A 15,824-nucleotide genomic window follows, 5' to 3' on the forward strand; every position below is an offset into this window, starting at 1 on the left:
CATTCTCATCCCTGAGCACACCCTTCCCCAGCTGCAGACCTATAAAGGGAGACAGCACTGTTAAAAGGAAAGAATTTTTGCATATTTTCTTTTCTCTTTAAAACATACTGGGGGGAAAATAAAAGAAAAAGAAGAAGAAGCTCAATGCCACAAACAAAAAAAAAAGCCATTACAGATTGCAAGGCACAAATGCTGAGGCTGTGGGCAGGAGGCTTTATGTTAGTAAGGCAAATTGCCCCGCTAGTTTTTGGTAAGAAGTTTGTCTGATGATGGGCTGACAGACCCAGCCCGTTCACATGCTGAGCTCCTCACTGCAATAGGTGACTGCCCTCCAGGAGCTGATTCAGAGATGCTGCTGGTGTTGGCGATCAGCTCTCCTTCCCCTCACTCCTTCTCCAGGGTAGAAGTGTGAGCAAGAGGGGAGTCTGCTTTCTTAGATTTTCTTTTTTAAATTATTTTAAGTGTATTTGTTTTATTCTGTGTTAGAGGAGGCAGTTCAGAGGAAGATGTCTTGCATTTCAGCAGAAGACGATGAGTGTCTGCACATTAGTTCCTGGGGAATTTAATTCTCCCAACTCAGTCTAGGCATTGAGCAAACTTCTATTCTTACCTTTACTACAGAAAGATCAGTTCTGCAGAAAAACTAAATATTTTGGTCCTTGATCTTCATCCAAAAGCCATGGACATCCAGAAGTATTTTAGGTATATTGAGCGACAGCAAATGGTGATTTTAAGGCACATCTGTTTAGCATAGGGGAACCCAAGAATACCAGCACGTATATATATATATAGTTTGAGCTCCGTAGTCCAGATGTGAAACCCAGTACAGATGGCTGGCATTGCAGCAGGTCACACCTCACATGGTGCACCAGCAACAGTAGTATTCCTTCCTCCCAGACCAGAATTTCTTACAGAAAGGAGCCCCACCCTCTTAGACCCCAGAATGTGACAGCATTTTTGTGTTCTAGCATTTGCAATCCTAACCAACCCGAAACTTAAAATATAACTCATTTTGTGAGCTGAACTGAGCACTGTCAAGAATGCTCACTGAACAAGAGCATTTCTATGCTCTTGTTAATCTGAAGGCAGGAGGAATACGAAGAAGAATTAATAGTGCTGTATGGATACTAGGATTTCACTGGAAAAGTTAAAACAGCAAAAATAGCTAGGAATATACACTACTAGCTTTCTGTAAATGAAATATTTGCATTTATTYTTATTCTGTTTTTACTTGAGAAAAATAGTCCCTGCATCTGGGAGTACTCAGGCCCCAGCCCTAGGACCTGCCTCCTCACCAGTAGATCCCCTCGGCATGTTRGTTTCTACAGGAAAGGCCACAGGGAGATGGGCCACCAAGATGCTGTGATGTTCTCATCTTAGATCTCCTATCTGTACACGGGACAGGACATGGGCATAAGCTCTAGGGATGAACTGGGCACCTCTTACTAAGMCTAATGACCTTGGATTTAATGATAATTGTCCCAGTCTGAATCAAGGCTTCTTCTGTCCTGAAAGTATTTTTAAGACTCCTGTATGCTTCACACCCAAGTCTTGGATGTTTCCTTGGACCTTTCCTCTGAGGGTTTCTGAAAAATCTATCCCTGTGTTGGTGTACATCAGAAAAACAAAACATGAAAGAMACACTTATACCCTACCTTCAATAAGATGCTTTATTTCGCGCTATTTGGTGCTGTATTTTATGAACTGAATTTAGATCCACATAAAGACTGGATTTTTGATACCTTCTGAACAAAGCAGTTTGTCACAGTCCTAATTAATTATGATCACCACAAATGCCTGTTCATGCCAGGCCACCCAGTTCTCCTGATTATCATCACAACGTTTCCTTTCAAGTGGAGCCCTTACTGCAGCCTTGCTGCCTGRAGCAAAGGAAAACCTTGGCATCCAGCTCGATTCTACACCAGCCTTTAGGAGGTCCCACGCTCCATCCCTGGCTCCAGCCTCAGCTCCGGCTCTCCCTTTTCGGCCCGGCACAGCTCCCAGACAAGGGTCAAGGTTAAAGCGATTAACAGCATGGCAGTTGTTAAACTCATGTACATTAATGAGGGAGAGTCACTCCCCCTAACATCATTCAGTGGAAAGTAAATTAAAACTATGAATTATTTCGCCCCATTAGAATGATGGTAAAAGCAGCAGAAAACAAAAGAGCCATTAGTTCTTCAAGAGAGCGGGAGAATTTAACTCATATAAATGCACGTTTTAAAGTGATGTTTGCCAGAACAAAACACTTGGCCGCTACCTGGTTAATTCACATTTCAAGTCTTCTTTCCTCTGGTCCTGTGTAATTAATAAACATTTTAATGGGACTCTGTAGTTGCATAACTAAGCCATCTATTTTCACTGAGATYTGTACAGAAATTTTGTTAAAACTTGTGACTAATGGTCACTTGTCTAGTTTTTCTTTTCATATGCACATCCTACCTAGTTAATTCTGAGGGGACGGATCACAAAAAGAAAGTATTTTCAAGGTCTGTCTTCACATTGAGCCCCCTTGGGAATGTAGGATCAGACGACATAACCTGGATCATGTATTATGCTCTCCGCAAGTAAACATTTAATGGGTATTAAGTGCAGGAAGTCATCCAGCAGCATTTTCTATGCRCAAATCCAAAGGGCATCAGGGACATACAGCAACACTCAGGGAGCAATTCACATTTATTGCTCAAGAAAGCAAAAAAGAGACTTAAAAATTGTGGTACACCTTGGGATGAGCCCAGGATAAGACTGAAGTTGTCATCAGTGCTTTGGGCAGCTGCAATTGGAATTTTACCATTAGCCATGAGAAGAYGGTCAAGGAACCTCAGCAATGTACAAAACCACCAAAGGGACCCTGCAAATCTAACACAGAGAAAACTTTGCTGGCTCTGTAACTAGTGAGTGATTTAAATCCAAGTGTAGAAGTAGGAAGAAAGTGAGAGGGGAGCAACAGTGCACCTGACCTCATGTCCCATGTCAGGTTGCCGCCAATCTCTGATGGTTCTGAGAAAAATAGGGAAAAAATAAACACGAAAAAATCAGCAGCCAAGTTATTCATCAAAGGTGGGAAAAAAAAATCTTCCTGGCCTCTGTAGGCATCCAGTGGAAACCCTGAAGCATGGAATTAATTAAGTACAAAGAAATGTAATTAATTTAATTAAATGCAGTCCTTTTAGAAAGAGTTGCTCTGATTAATGCCTGCTCCTGCAAATGCCTATGAATACATTTAGCCCCATTCCCAAAGACAGCATTTGCAGGATCTTGATTGGAGCAGCTAAAGGCTCACGAACAGGAGTGCGAGTGAAAACCTTGCACTTACAATGTTAAAGCAGACACAAAAAAAGGCCATTTTGAACAGCACACTCCAAAAAGAGATCAAAACATCCCTCAGTTTAGTATCTTTTGGGGCCTGGAGACACCATTCAGATCGCCTAGACTAACTCTGCCTAAAGCCAACCGCAAAATCTCCTGCTGCGATTCTCACATTAGGTCCATCAGACTCTAATCCTGCCACCCATTTCCATAGCCCAAGTTTTCCTCTTGATACATAGATTTCACCCTCTGATAGCACTTGGCAGTGGTTGAGCTCCCAATGAGCTTTCCCAATTAAGTAACAGACCTTATCATATCATTGGTCTTAAATCAGTTCCCACATAAGAAAATCCACTAAATACAATAAGGGAGCTGAAAGCTGTGGAAATCTGTGTGAATCCCAGTCTTTCAAATTGCCTCCAATGGATATGAGGTGAATAAGGCTCAAAACGCTAAATCTTTGCTACCATTAGTTGCTCCCACATTCTGTGTACGATACATGCTAGGATTTAGTAGATATGCTAGATTTCCTAACCCTCCAAATGTGCTGAAAATGGCTTCTTTTGTCCTCTTAAATGGCTCAGAGACATGTTCTCCTGGAGGACTGAAAATTTTATTTGGGAACATACATTAGGTTATATGAAAGTAAGCAGCTGCTCACTTGATATATGTGCTATAATCTTCAATCTTGCTAGGTTACACTCTCAGCATGTAATCTTCGCCTGTAATCATGAAAAGTTACAGCCCTCTGACCTTAGCAACACTCAAATTCATGGGTAGAATATGTTAATTTAACTATTTCAAAGAACAAATTTTAATGAGGCAGAATTCATAGCATTTCCTCTGTTTACCACTAGATACATTCATTTCTTGTGAATGAGATTAATAAATTTTTTARGAATAAGCACTGTGATTCTATCGCAATATCACTAGTTTTGGATTGAATTTACTTCTGAATCACAGGCACTACACATAAGAACAGACTCCTTTTTTAATTCAAAGTCATCTTTTTGGTGTTAATTTTTTTCTTAATCAAAACTAAAGTAAATGTTAATATTCTTCACCTCCAGATAGGAAGCAGATGCAAGAGATCTTAGCTATTCTTCCCAAGGCCTGTTACGAGTTTTGGTTCAAATGTCAACATGAGTCAACATTTTACTTTTAGTGACAGGTTGGTTAAGTTTCATATTTAGCACTGGTTGAAATACTGCAAATCCCCTTTGGAGACAAAACAGTGACTCCTTAATAGAAAATTATTCTCAAAGCCTCAGTGAAATTTTCCAAAGTATTTTGTACATTTTCTCCCCATTTCCTTAAAATTGCAGCGAGAAGGAATTTCCTCATCAAAGTGAGCAGAACTGGCAAGGCATGAATGAATGCTAACCAAAGAGGCTCCCAATCGTGTCTGTCTTAGATGAGATCCATGCATGGTACCTAYGTGTGCCGTCTGCAGGGAGATCCCAGCTGTCATGATGGTGTTTCATCTCCAAACTTCAATTCCCCTCCAGTCCTTTAGGACAGACTAGAACAAACCCAGATTCCATGCAGTTCCCTGGGTCACTTTTTTTTGGCATTCTTCAATCTTTTAGTATTTGCTAAGAGATATATTTTTTTCTTGCTTGCTGGCCACATAAGCTGCTGTTGGGTTACTACAGGACTATCTTACAAACAGGAAGTTAAACAGCAGGACGCCTGGGCCCTTGCAACTTGAGCTAGGCAGGCACAACCCTCTGTTATGAAAAAAAAATGTCAAAGTTGTTACTGCTTTGCAAGGAAACACAAGCACATGGTTTTGAAACGTGTTGGAGCTGCAGCAAAGAGCAAGTTCAGACCCTGTCTGTGKACTGGGCAGAGCACAGATTTCAGCACAGCGTTTGCAACAGCAGTGAGTGCCGGACAGGCAGARTTTGCTCTCACGTATCTGTCATCAAAGGTTTGCAAAGTTCTTCTACTTTGGAAGAGGCAGCATTCGCTAATGGAAAAGATACTTGTGGGAAAGGGACTAGCCAAAATCCTTTCCCTCAACACCAGCTCTACTTGGCAGCGGGGAAAGGTGCGACCTCTCCTCCAGCACGTTTTGAGGACCTGCGTGGTGTCTCCTCCTCCTGAATTACCAGCTCCAGGTACCTGTTCCCCTATGTGCTCTTCTCCTGAGCCAGATTTCATTGTCTGTCAAGACCTTGAAGCCAAAGGCAAATTTCTCTGTATCTTGTCTCTGGTATCTTGTTTCACTTTCCACTCCTGCCCAATGAACACTAAATATTGCCTAGCACTGTTCTTCATCCAAGGTTAAGGGCCTCTTTCCTTGGTTCCAAAGGACCCTGAAAACAGCACTGATGAAAGTCCTAAGATCTGACTTCCAAAGTTTGTCCTTACTACTCATCTAAGGAAAGGGGTTTTGTGGGGCTGAGCTGCTGAGGCCAACCTCAACTAAGGCCAATCCCAGCTAAGGGTGCTGAGTTATGGCTGCTGGGGAAGGAGGTTCTGCAGTGCTAAGTGGCCTAAGACTGCAGGGTGCTCCTGGAAAGGGTGYTCCTGGAAAGGGGGCTGAAATCATGTTTAGGCCTGAAGTGCTCAAAGCTTGAATGACTTTGAGCTTGAATGATCAGACAGGCCTGGGGAAAAAAAATCCTCCTCATTGCAAAAACCCTATAAAATATGGCCAGGTTACAGGAAAATTTACCTGTTACTCTTTTTTTTTTTTTCAAAACTAAGTTTTCAGGGAATTCTCATCTGGTAACTGCAAAGAAGCAGATGTGACGTGAAGTGGCAACAGCTTCACAAAATGTTTCAAGGAGTATTAAGTATGGTTTGAAATAACGACTGGAAGCATTGTATCAATAGCTAAAATTTGGCAAAAGGACAACAGGAACATTATTTTGAACTCAAATCTCTCATCTAATGGGATCTCAGTAAACATCAAACTGGTGAACTCACTGAATTTATTTGTTTTCATTATATATTTAGAGTCTTGCCTACACAAGGCAGCTGCTATGAAGTAAACTCAGGTAGGAGCTTACAGTCCACTTTTTTTTTTAATTGCCTTCACATTTGAACCTACTTTCTTCAGTAAGAGTGAAGTTGCCTGTTTTACTGCAGTCTGGAGCATTGGGAAGAGATTTGCAAATGCCAAACGGCTTTGAGCAGGCAGATTACTTGCCCATGTGAATGGTCTAGGAGTTAGGCACCTCCCTGCTATTTATAACACTGAAAATCTATCCCAAAATCTTAGTTCATTTCTGTCTGATTTAGGAAAGAAGACAATGGAAACATGRCATAAACTGAATAAATAACATAGGACTGCAGCAAAGACTCTACAGGGATTAGAAACTTGACAGGCTTATCCTATATGAATAAGAATCAGATTTACCATCAAACTAGCTGTGATGAAAATGCAATAAAGCTTTTGAGAATATTTGGAAGCTTTTCCTTCACTAATATACAGAAAGCAGATACTGATTCCTAAATAATTACTGAGATGAGAGGTATGTTTAAACTGGAAGGCACACAGCATCTGACTGCAAATATGATACATGGGAAGAATGACTCACATACAGAAAGGGGGTTGTTCAAAGTGGAATTATTTACCCTCRAAGGAAACTGTTTATGGGATGGCTTGCATGAAATATTGAAACTAGGGATTATAATACATTTACACTAAGCAGCAGTTTACAGGACAGATGTTTAATGGAGGTGGGACTGTATGACATCGGGGAGGGGAAGCTTTGTAGTTCTGCTAGAACATGGTCATTGAAGTCCAGAAAACAAATCATGATTCTGTTTGCTAAGTCTTTACACTGGGAAGAATGCATGTACCTATGTGTCTTTGGAGAAAAAAAAAAAAAAAAAAAAGATTTCTCACTTTATACATCAATTCCCCACTCCACAAAGTCAGAAATATAATCATTGTCTATTTTCTAGGGCCATTGTGAGGATTAAACCATTGATTACTGTGAGCACTCCCGAATTCCACAGATGACATCAGCATAAGAATTCAAGGAGTCATTACTTTAGATAAAGAATAAATAAGCAGAATGGACTTCTGTCTTTAAGCAAAATTTAGATGACTTCATTGATAATGGTAAGGGAGTATTCAACAGTATCTCTTGAGAGTAATGAATATCTTAGAGAAAGATGGTCCTGTTATTTTTTAATTAGAAATTTCTGCTGTCTCAGTGTTATGAGTCAGTTCATTTTCATGTACTCCTCATTCACATACCCTTTAACTTTTGGTGGGGTGGTCTGGATCCAAGTACATTGGCTTAATAAAACTCTTCCAGAGCTGTGTCTTTTCTTACAGGATTTGATCTAATGATCAGCAAAGTTGGTGGAAAATAACTATGCTGACATAAAAGAGTCATCAAAGAATGAGTAGTACGTATAGCTAGTACCTAAGCGTGAAACAGAGGCAGAAAAAGCGATGATGAGGGAGAAAAGTAAATGTTGTTCACCTTCAGGGTCTAGAACATTACAAAAGGAGCGCCCGCGCGGAGCCACTCCGCTCGCCGCCTTCGTCACGACGCATTCATTTTCGGGCAGTGGTTCTGAAGGATTTATTTCTCTGTTTCTTTTGGAATGATATTTCGTCATTTTCTGCTCTACTCTGAAGGATATAGGGGATTCCTGCAACATGCTGTGAGGACAGCCAGAGAAGAATTTGGTTTATCCTGTCTTGTGGTATGTGTCCCAAAGATGAGGTTCTTGATGACCCTCTTGAAAAAAAATGTTCTGCAAATGTGRAGGAAAAAAATCATCTTTGTCTTTATTTTTGAGATAAGGTGTCATAGTCTGTCTAGCAAAAACTCTTTCACAATCAGTCTGCTAAGGAAAATATGAAATAGGAATATTAAAAAGTGGAAATTAGACACTTGCCTTTTTACATACATAATAAAAAGTCAAATGCAATTAGTTTCAAAATAAACAATAAGTATAATGTCCTAGTACTGCATCCAAAATGAAAAGAAAGCACAGAAAAGGTCTGCAGAGCAATATGTTTGGCATAAGCTCTGTTTCTTGGAGTCACTCTTCATAACTGTTCAGCACAGGATTTTATATGACATTCCTTTTTGTTTTCACAGTAATCAGTCACTCAAATATGCAATCAGTCCTCAAGAGAACAGGAATTTCACTTATGTTATGAACTCCATATCTCATAGAGAAGGACCATCATACTTAGATGAACTGAAGGATATTCAGTTCATCTAAGGAATTATATGGTTTGATATAAGTATCAAGCTAAGGCGCATATATCTAATAATGAAGTCACGTCTTGTTTAATATTACAAAAATGAATATAGAATGCCTTTTGTCTTCTATACTTCTGCCAAGAAAGTCTACAGAAAACCCAGGGTACTATACATATAGACAGACCACAGCTTTGTCTTGGCTTGTGGCCTGCATCTTCTGTTCTTGGTATTTATATTGATTTTTCTGCTCTTGTAAAATAAAATATTCAGTATTCTCCATTATAATACTATTAAGTCACGTTTTTAAGATGGGAAACTGAAAGGCTAAGCAATGTAGACTAACACACAGAATTAACAAGGAACTGAAGCTGAATCAAGTCATTTAATGAAAGCCACACGTCAATCMAAAAAATAAGGGTGCTCTTATGATCTTACTCTGCACACAGAGTAATCTAGTTACAGCATCATGTTCTCTTTCCTAGTCAAAATTGTGCAAGAGRAAAATGGAAGGAGTCTTCAAGGGTCATCTGCTCTTTTGTGGGAAACCAACCTTAGGTACTGACCTACCTACATTATTTCCAGCAGATGCTTGTTCTACCTGTTTGTAGACACCTTCTCTGATCGAGATTCCTTAACCTCTCCAGGCAATTCATCTCTGTGCTTAATTATGTTTACGATTTTCCCCACAGGCGATCCTAAATCTTTCTTGTTGCAATTTAAACGTATTACTTCTTGTTCTACCTGTGCTAGACATGAGGAAAGTTTACTCCCTTCCTCTTTACTTATAATTTCACATATCTGAAGAGCATTATTGCATCTCCCTGCAATCTGGTCTAGACTAATTTCAATTCCTTCAACTTTCCTTGGAGGTCATATTTTCTAGACTTCTGATCCTTCTTGTTGAACTTTTGTGGATCTTCTGCAAATGGCCTACATGTCTTTTGAAATGAACACAGTAATGTGATTTAAATTCATCTGAACCAAGTAGAGCAGAAGGATTACATCACATGGTTTATTAATAATAGTCCTTATTGTCTTTGTGAAATAACATCTTCTTTCTTCCTTTTTTTTTCCTCCCTAGCCGTTTCATCACTTTGTGATTTGTAGTTTAATTCTAATCTGCCCAAAATATACTTTTAGATTTCACTTCTGGATGCCTGCACAATTAATGATCTGCATTTTTAATAAGATTTCTCCCTCTTCTGTCACCCATTCCTTCACAAGAGTATTGAATAATACCAGAGAAGTCTGCTGCATAACCCTGCGCATGACATATTACCTATTTCTCAACAAGTTTTTCTATCATGCATTATTACCTTGACTTGCTTATAAGAATGCTGTTTAAAACAATATTAAAAGCTTATTAGAGGCAAGATAAAACATCTGTGTCTTATCCAAGGGCCTGTTCTATGCCAGAAAAAAAAATAGTTTGGCAAGATTTCTTCTTAAAAAAAAAGGAAAGCCGTAATAGCAATTTTTCYTCACTTGCAATCTTGCAGGCACTTTTAATTTTCACTTACCAACTCTGGACAGTAGAATCTTTTGACTCTAGGGTTCTGTTTAAAGAGACAGGAGATCTAAACAACCTGATTTGGGGTATAATTTCCAGATTTGCAAGGCTTCCTCTCTCAGCCTACACTCCTCTTCCCCTCCACCCCCAGATCTCTGAGTCAATGGTATAAGCAGGCTACAAATCCCCATATTTGTGTAAAGACAATGATAYGGAGATTGTTTAAATACCACCTGCAGCCCTACGTTTGCCTTCCAAATGTAGGATAAAAAAAAAAAAAAAAAAAAGAGAGAGAGAGAGAGTGATAGAAGAAACTTTTTTCAAAGCATTTGCTCCTCTTCAGCTAGACCTCAGTTATGTGGGGCTGGATGTAGCAGCTGTGCTACTGTTAGCCCAGCAGCTGACCTGGGTTATGCATCACATTGGGTGCTGCTAACAAGAGGGCTACTGTCCCTGCTCCCACCCAAGGAAATCCAGCTGTGGGTGTTTCTGCACAGGCCATTTGCAGACAGATGTGCAGTTGCTTGGCTGGACCCGAGCCAGCTCCGGTTTGAAAGCCAAGCAGCTTGGTTATAGCGCAGAGCTGTGCCTGAACTGTGCCACGAGTCCTGCACGAGTGAAAGCAGAGGGCTGCTCTGAGCGAGCTGCATGCAGCTCTTGGATCCACTCTGCTTCATCTGCAGCTGAGCTGTAGTCCAGATGATGGGAGTGCAGATCTTTGCTGTTTGCAAAAGGCCATGCAAACAAATAAGCTTTGTAATGCATATTCAAAGTAGTGACTACACCTTCWTTTTGGAGGGAAAAAATAATCTCTTTTACTTTCAGTAAAGTTAATAATGACTACTTAAAGCTCATTCCAGATGTTATCCTTTCATGTCTCCAATGTCTTTTTAGATGATKAAGCAAGCGTTATTCTCTCATTCTCGCCCTCTCTCTCTCTTCTCTCTCTCTTTTTTTTTTCTCTCTCCTCTAAGAGGTGAAGACAATGAGGGAGTATGGGTCTCAAARGCCAGTGAAGCTGAGAGAAACAATAGCAACAAATTTGAGATTTTCAGCCCTGCTGTCTAGTCAGCCATCCTAGAGTATGCAATTGCTGATTCATGAGACAGGGTCAGGCATTGGTGATCTTCTCTGTGGTACCCAGGAGAATGAGAAAGGCAGAGATGTGGAAATTGAGATATCATTGGATTTGGCCTCCATATGCCCTAAAAGACAATAAAGTGGTTGATACCTGCCATGGGCGCTGCACAAGAAACCTTTAGTGACCAAACTTCTTGATCAACATAAAAAAACCACCCAACAGCCACCAGATACTTGTCAGGTACTTTAGAAAGTTGATGGAACTCCAGATGTGCTAATCAGGAGACGAAGCTAAGAGTTTCCAGATGTCTGCTTCGTTCACTACTTGACCAAATTGTCAGCTGGGTCCTRGAGAAATCCAGCAGAGTTGACCTCATTGAACCTGTGTCTTCCCAAATCAGGGACTTCAGGTCAGCGAACCAGGGTGCTGCGTGCCTTAGATCTGGTAGAAGGATCCTTGCTTCACAGCTTGCAAATGCTGTGTAATTTGTGAAGTTCTGCTATGTCTGTGGAGTCAYTGCTACTGAGACAATGGACATTGTGTCCCTTGGCACAGCATCATCATTGAAAGTAATTTTTGGTCTATATTTCAGACCTTCAGGTAATGTTTTGCAATTTGACCTAACTCAAAAGCCCAGAAATAGGGAGGATGAGTGACTCCTGTCTGCCATAATGCCTAAAAACCTGGATCTGCCTTAAACTTCTTCTTCTTAACCCTGAGACACCTCCTGTTTGATTTTCAGAATGTAAAAGACAGAGAAGATTTAGTTCATGGTACATTTGCAAAAAAGCTCAGACTATACAAATAAGCATCTCGCAGCAGCGGCAAGTAGAGACAGGTTCCAGAAAGGGAAAAAAATAGTCTGATGCATGTCATCTTGTGGTTTTTTGTTAGATTAATGAAAAGCCCACACAGCATAATTATGTTTACAATAAGCTTACAGGAGTTTTCCCACAAGGTAAACGAGAGTCATAGAGGGATCAGGTTAAATCAATTATTTAACCTTTACAGAGCTAAACTTGCAAGTGTTTCAGTTCAGAGGGAGGGAATAATGTCCTATTTTGTAGGTTACTTAGGAATCAATATATTAAAATAGTGGGGTTTTTTTCTTATTCCGTTGTGTTGCAAGAGCATACACTGGCAGGTCCAATTCAGACGATCAGGAAACGAATTGTTGGAAACCTTGATGACTTATATTCCASTTCTAGCACAAGTTTGCTCTTAACTGTGCTCAGTTCATCATCAATGAGCCTCATAAAAATAATCTAACACATCTGGTAAGGCTCTACACAGAACATGGCATCCCAAATGAGGGGTTTTGATGACACAGAGAACAAGTAAATCATCTTGTTTGACTGGGAGTTGCTGCATTCCCTAAAATCAAGATTGTCTTTACTGGAGCTGATCTTTTGGTCTTGAAACAAGTGGGCAATAGAGGAAAGCACTGAAAAGAAAACAATATAGTATCATTTATCAGTTGTTTTGCAATGTCAGCTCTCCATTGTTCTTACATAAAAAAAAATTACATACTTCTTGGCTTTCCTAATTCATCAGAGAGACATGCAGTTGTTCTGGTTTAAGCATTAGCATTTGTTTTGTTTATTCCAGTTCCAATGGGCAAAAATCAAGTAAACCTTATTAATTCAATGGTCTACCTACATTTTTTTTTTCAAAGGATATGGCAAACTGTGATAGAACAGAGCTTGAGAAACATAGATATGAGACTCTAGGGACTAAATTCTATGGATGCTGTTAGCARAACATCTGTCTAAATGATGTTCCAGCTAGTGCTGGGCAAAATCTTTGTTGTTTTTTGTTTGTTTGTTTGTTTTGCTGACAATTTGATCATGTGGAAGAAAATCCATAACAGCTTAAAATTCAAGCACTTTGGCAAAATGCATCTTGAGGAAACATCCAGAACACTTTATATGTTTAATCTGGGAGATTTKGGAGATTATTTTTCAGAGAGATTTAAAAAAAAAAGTTTTGTAACATACCATTTTTGTCAAAATTACTGAGCAATAAATAACTATCTGAACCTTGCCCTGTTACTTGTTATAAAACTTGAACCAGCATCATCAAAAAATAATCAGCTAGCATAATAGATGGAAAAAAATCAAAATAATATACAAGTGGTCAACATGAAGCACTCAGGCTACTTGGTTCWAAGTGATTCATGCATGGCTGCCTTACTTTACCCTGACTCTGTTTGGAAACAGTTGGCAGCCCCTACCTGCATCTGCTGATGCAGCAAGGGCTTCCCACTCTGCCGTAGGACTGAGTGCCAATGTTCAGTGATGGATAGYAGGACCCCACAGGGAGATGTTAACCTTTTCCACTTGTGAATGCCTCCCATCATTGCTCTCCTCGTCTCTGCCTGTACCCACTTTGCATGTAGCAGGTCTCATTTGTATGGTGATTTGGGTAATMAGCACACAGGGTCGGGAAGGTGTGCCTCTAGGATGTGTACGGACTGAACCTTCCAGTCATACACCTGCTGACGTTTTGAAAATCTCTTCAGAAAGAACCACAGTTGGAGGAGTCGACAAGAAATGAAACTGGCTATGACTGCTCCCAACCAACCATTGATCTATCTGACCAAGTCATAATTCATTCTGCAGGCACGAAGCTGGACATCACACCAGCATTACTCAAACTTCTCATTGGCTTTTGTACGACTTTAACTAGTTAATGCTTTGAACACCCAAAGACCAAGGTCAACATATTCAGTCACAGGGTTTCCAGTTCAGCAACTAAGCTTCTACTTGAGTAGTTAAGAGGTCTGATTTTCTAGCTCTGCTAGCTTTTCACACCTTTGAAAAATAGGTCAATTATCTAGATTATGTAATGGAAATGGTTGACTCAACTTTCATAGAGCAGTGGGAGTGGGAATAGACGTAGTAATGACCTCAGGTTTTTAATTTCACCTATTTTCCTCACCTTTTTAACCATAGCAATCAGGGCCCTGCAGAAACAGAGAAAACAAGAGACCTCATTAAGAGATTAAATTTTCTTATTCACCTGTGTTACTGCAAATGAACTGCAACAAAGCTTGGGCAAATGAAAGCATCTTGTGATATTTCGCCTTTAAGATCATGTCCTTGATCCTAGTGAGAGAATAATACATAAAAAACTCTAGTCCAAGTGGGACTTACCACAGTGTCTTTTAAGATTGCCCAACAAATACTATTATAAGACTATTTTTCAATTCTTTGTGATTTTCCCAAAATTCCATGTTGGGGCTGAAATACTCTCTTTTCGTTGCTTGTTCACAATTTTTTTTTTCTTTCTTTTTTTTTTTTTTGTTTGGTTTTTTTTTTCATTTTTAGCAGGAGGACAAAGGGAAAAACTTAGGCTGAAATGGTTTGCCATTTCCAAGAAGGCGGCCAAATTACAGTCCAGTGTTAAATTCTGGGGATTTCTAATGGGAACTTTGCATTTTACAGCCCGCTGGCAGCTATGGATGGGGTGAGTCTTTCTCATTCCCTGTGAGAATCTGACGAGAATTGGCAAAGTTTCAGGCTTTTGAAAAACCACAATTCACACAGTTTTAAGATATGAAGAAAACCTCCTCCAAACCTTCCATCTGCCCGATTATTCTGTTACCTCAATGGCAAGAGTTTAAGAGGGGATTCAGAGGCTCTAGCCCTAGTGATGGCCCAAGCGGGTGCCAAGATCRCACCTGTGGGCATATCTATTTGTTTAGATATCTGGATTTTTTTTCTTCCTTTTTTAATAAAAAAGGAAACAGAAATGTTAAAGTGAGAAGGCAAAGGTTAGGAATACCCATCTTTAAGAAAGCCCTTGCATCTTCAGTTTGGTTTCTTCTGCCCTGAAAATTCACACAGATTTCAGTGATTCAGTGACCTSCTCCAGTGACCCGAGGACCTGTCTCATTTAGTGCTTGGTCACATCTGTGACCACRGAGATTTATTTTAGAGGATAGGCCTCTATCTCAGGGGCTGGAAAGGGTATGAAAAAATAGAAAAATAAAAGATGATCTCTTGTTAAATGTAGCCAAATTGGACTCTTATTTATACTGATGCATGTTATGCCCTTCTTGTCACTTAGCCAGACTTTTCCCACAAGTCATTAATAGCACATTTCTCATTTTTCAGATACTGATAAGATCACAGTTTCTGATTTGCAGAAATACCAATCTGCATCTGAAATCAGCACGCAAAATCAGATCTCTTGTGCCCCCCAGATTCCTGCTTTTCAGCAGAGTTACCCCATGCCTTGCTTCCCCAGCAGACAAGTGGGGATGGCAACACTCACATCTTCATGGTTTGGGGAAGAATGAAGAGCAAATCCTTGCAAAGCCTTCAGATGTCTTGGTGGCAAGCCCCACAGGAGATGCACAAGGAAATTAATAATTCTATCTTCAGAATGAGATTTGTACTGTAAATAAGGCCTGGGGTCACACTTCAGATAATGAGCAAAATATTGAATTAGGAGAGCACCATCCATTCTGAGCAAGGTGGTGGAAATGATACTAGGTGTTCATTTAATTAAAGACTTCTATAATTCATACACACAAGAGAAATGATTTAAGGTTCATTTCTGAGTTAAGAATTGATTTGCAACCTTAATAATGTTCTTTTAAAACAGTGTGTGGGTGGCGTGTATGTTTGTTATAGTCTGCCAGGCAGGTAATTCAGGGAAAGAGGGAAGCTTTGAGCTTTCAGCCCCTGGTCATTTCTTATGGATAATTCACTACCTGCACATCCTTCTTGGA

Source organism: Nothoprocta perdicaria, unplaced genomic scaffold (genome assembly GCF_003342845.1).
Source record: "Nothoprocta perdicaria isolate Ctin4 unplaced genomic scaffold, notPer1 scaffold_248, whole genome shotgun sequence".
NCBI lineage: Eukaryota > Metazoa > Chordata > Aves > Tinamiformes > Tinamidae > Nothoprocta > Nothoprocta perdicaria.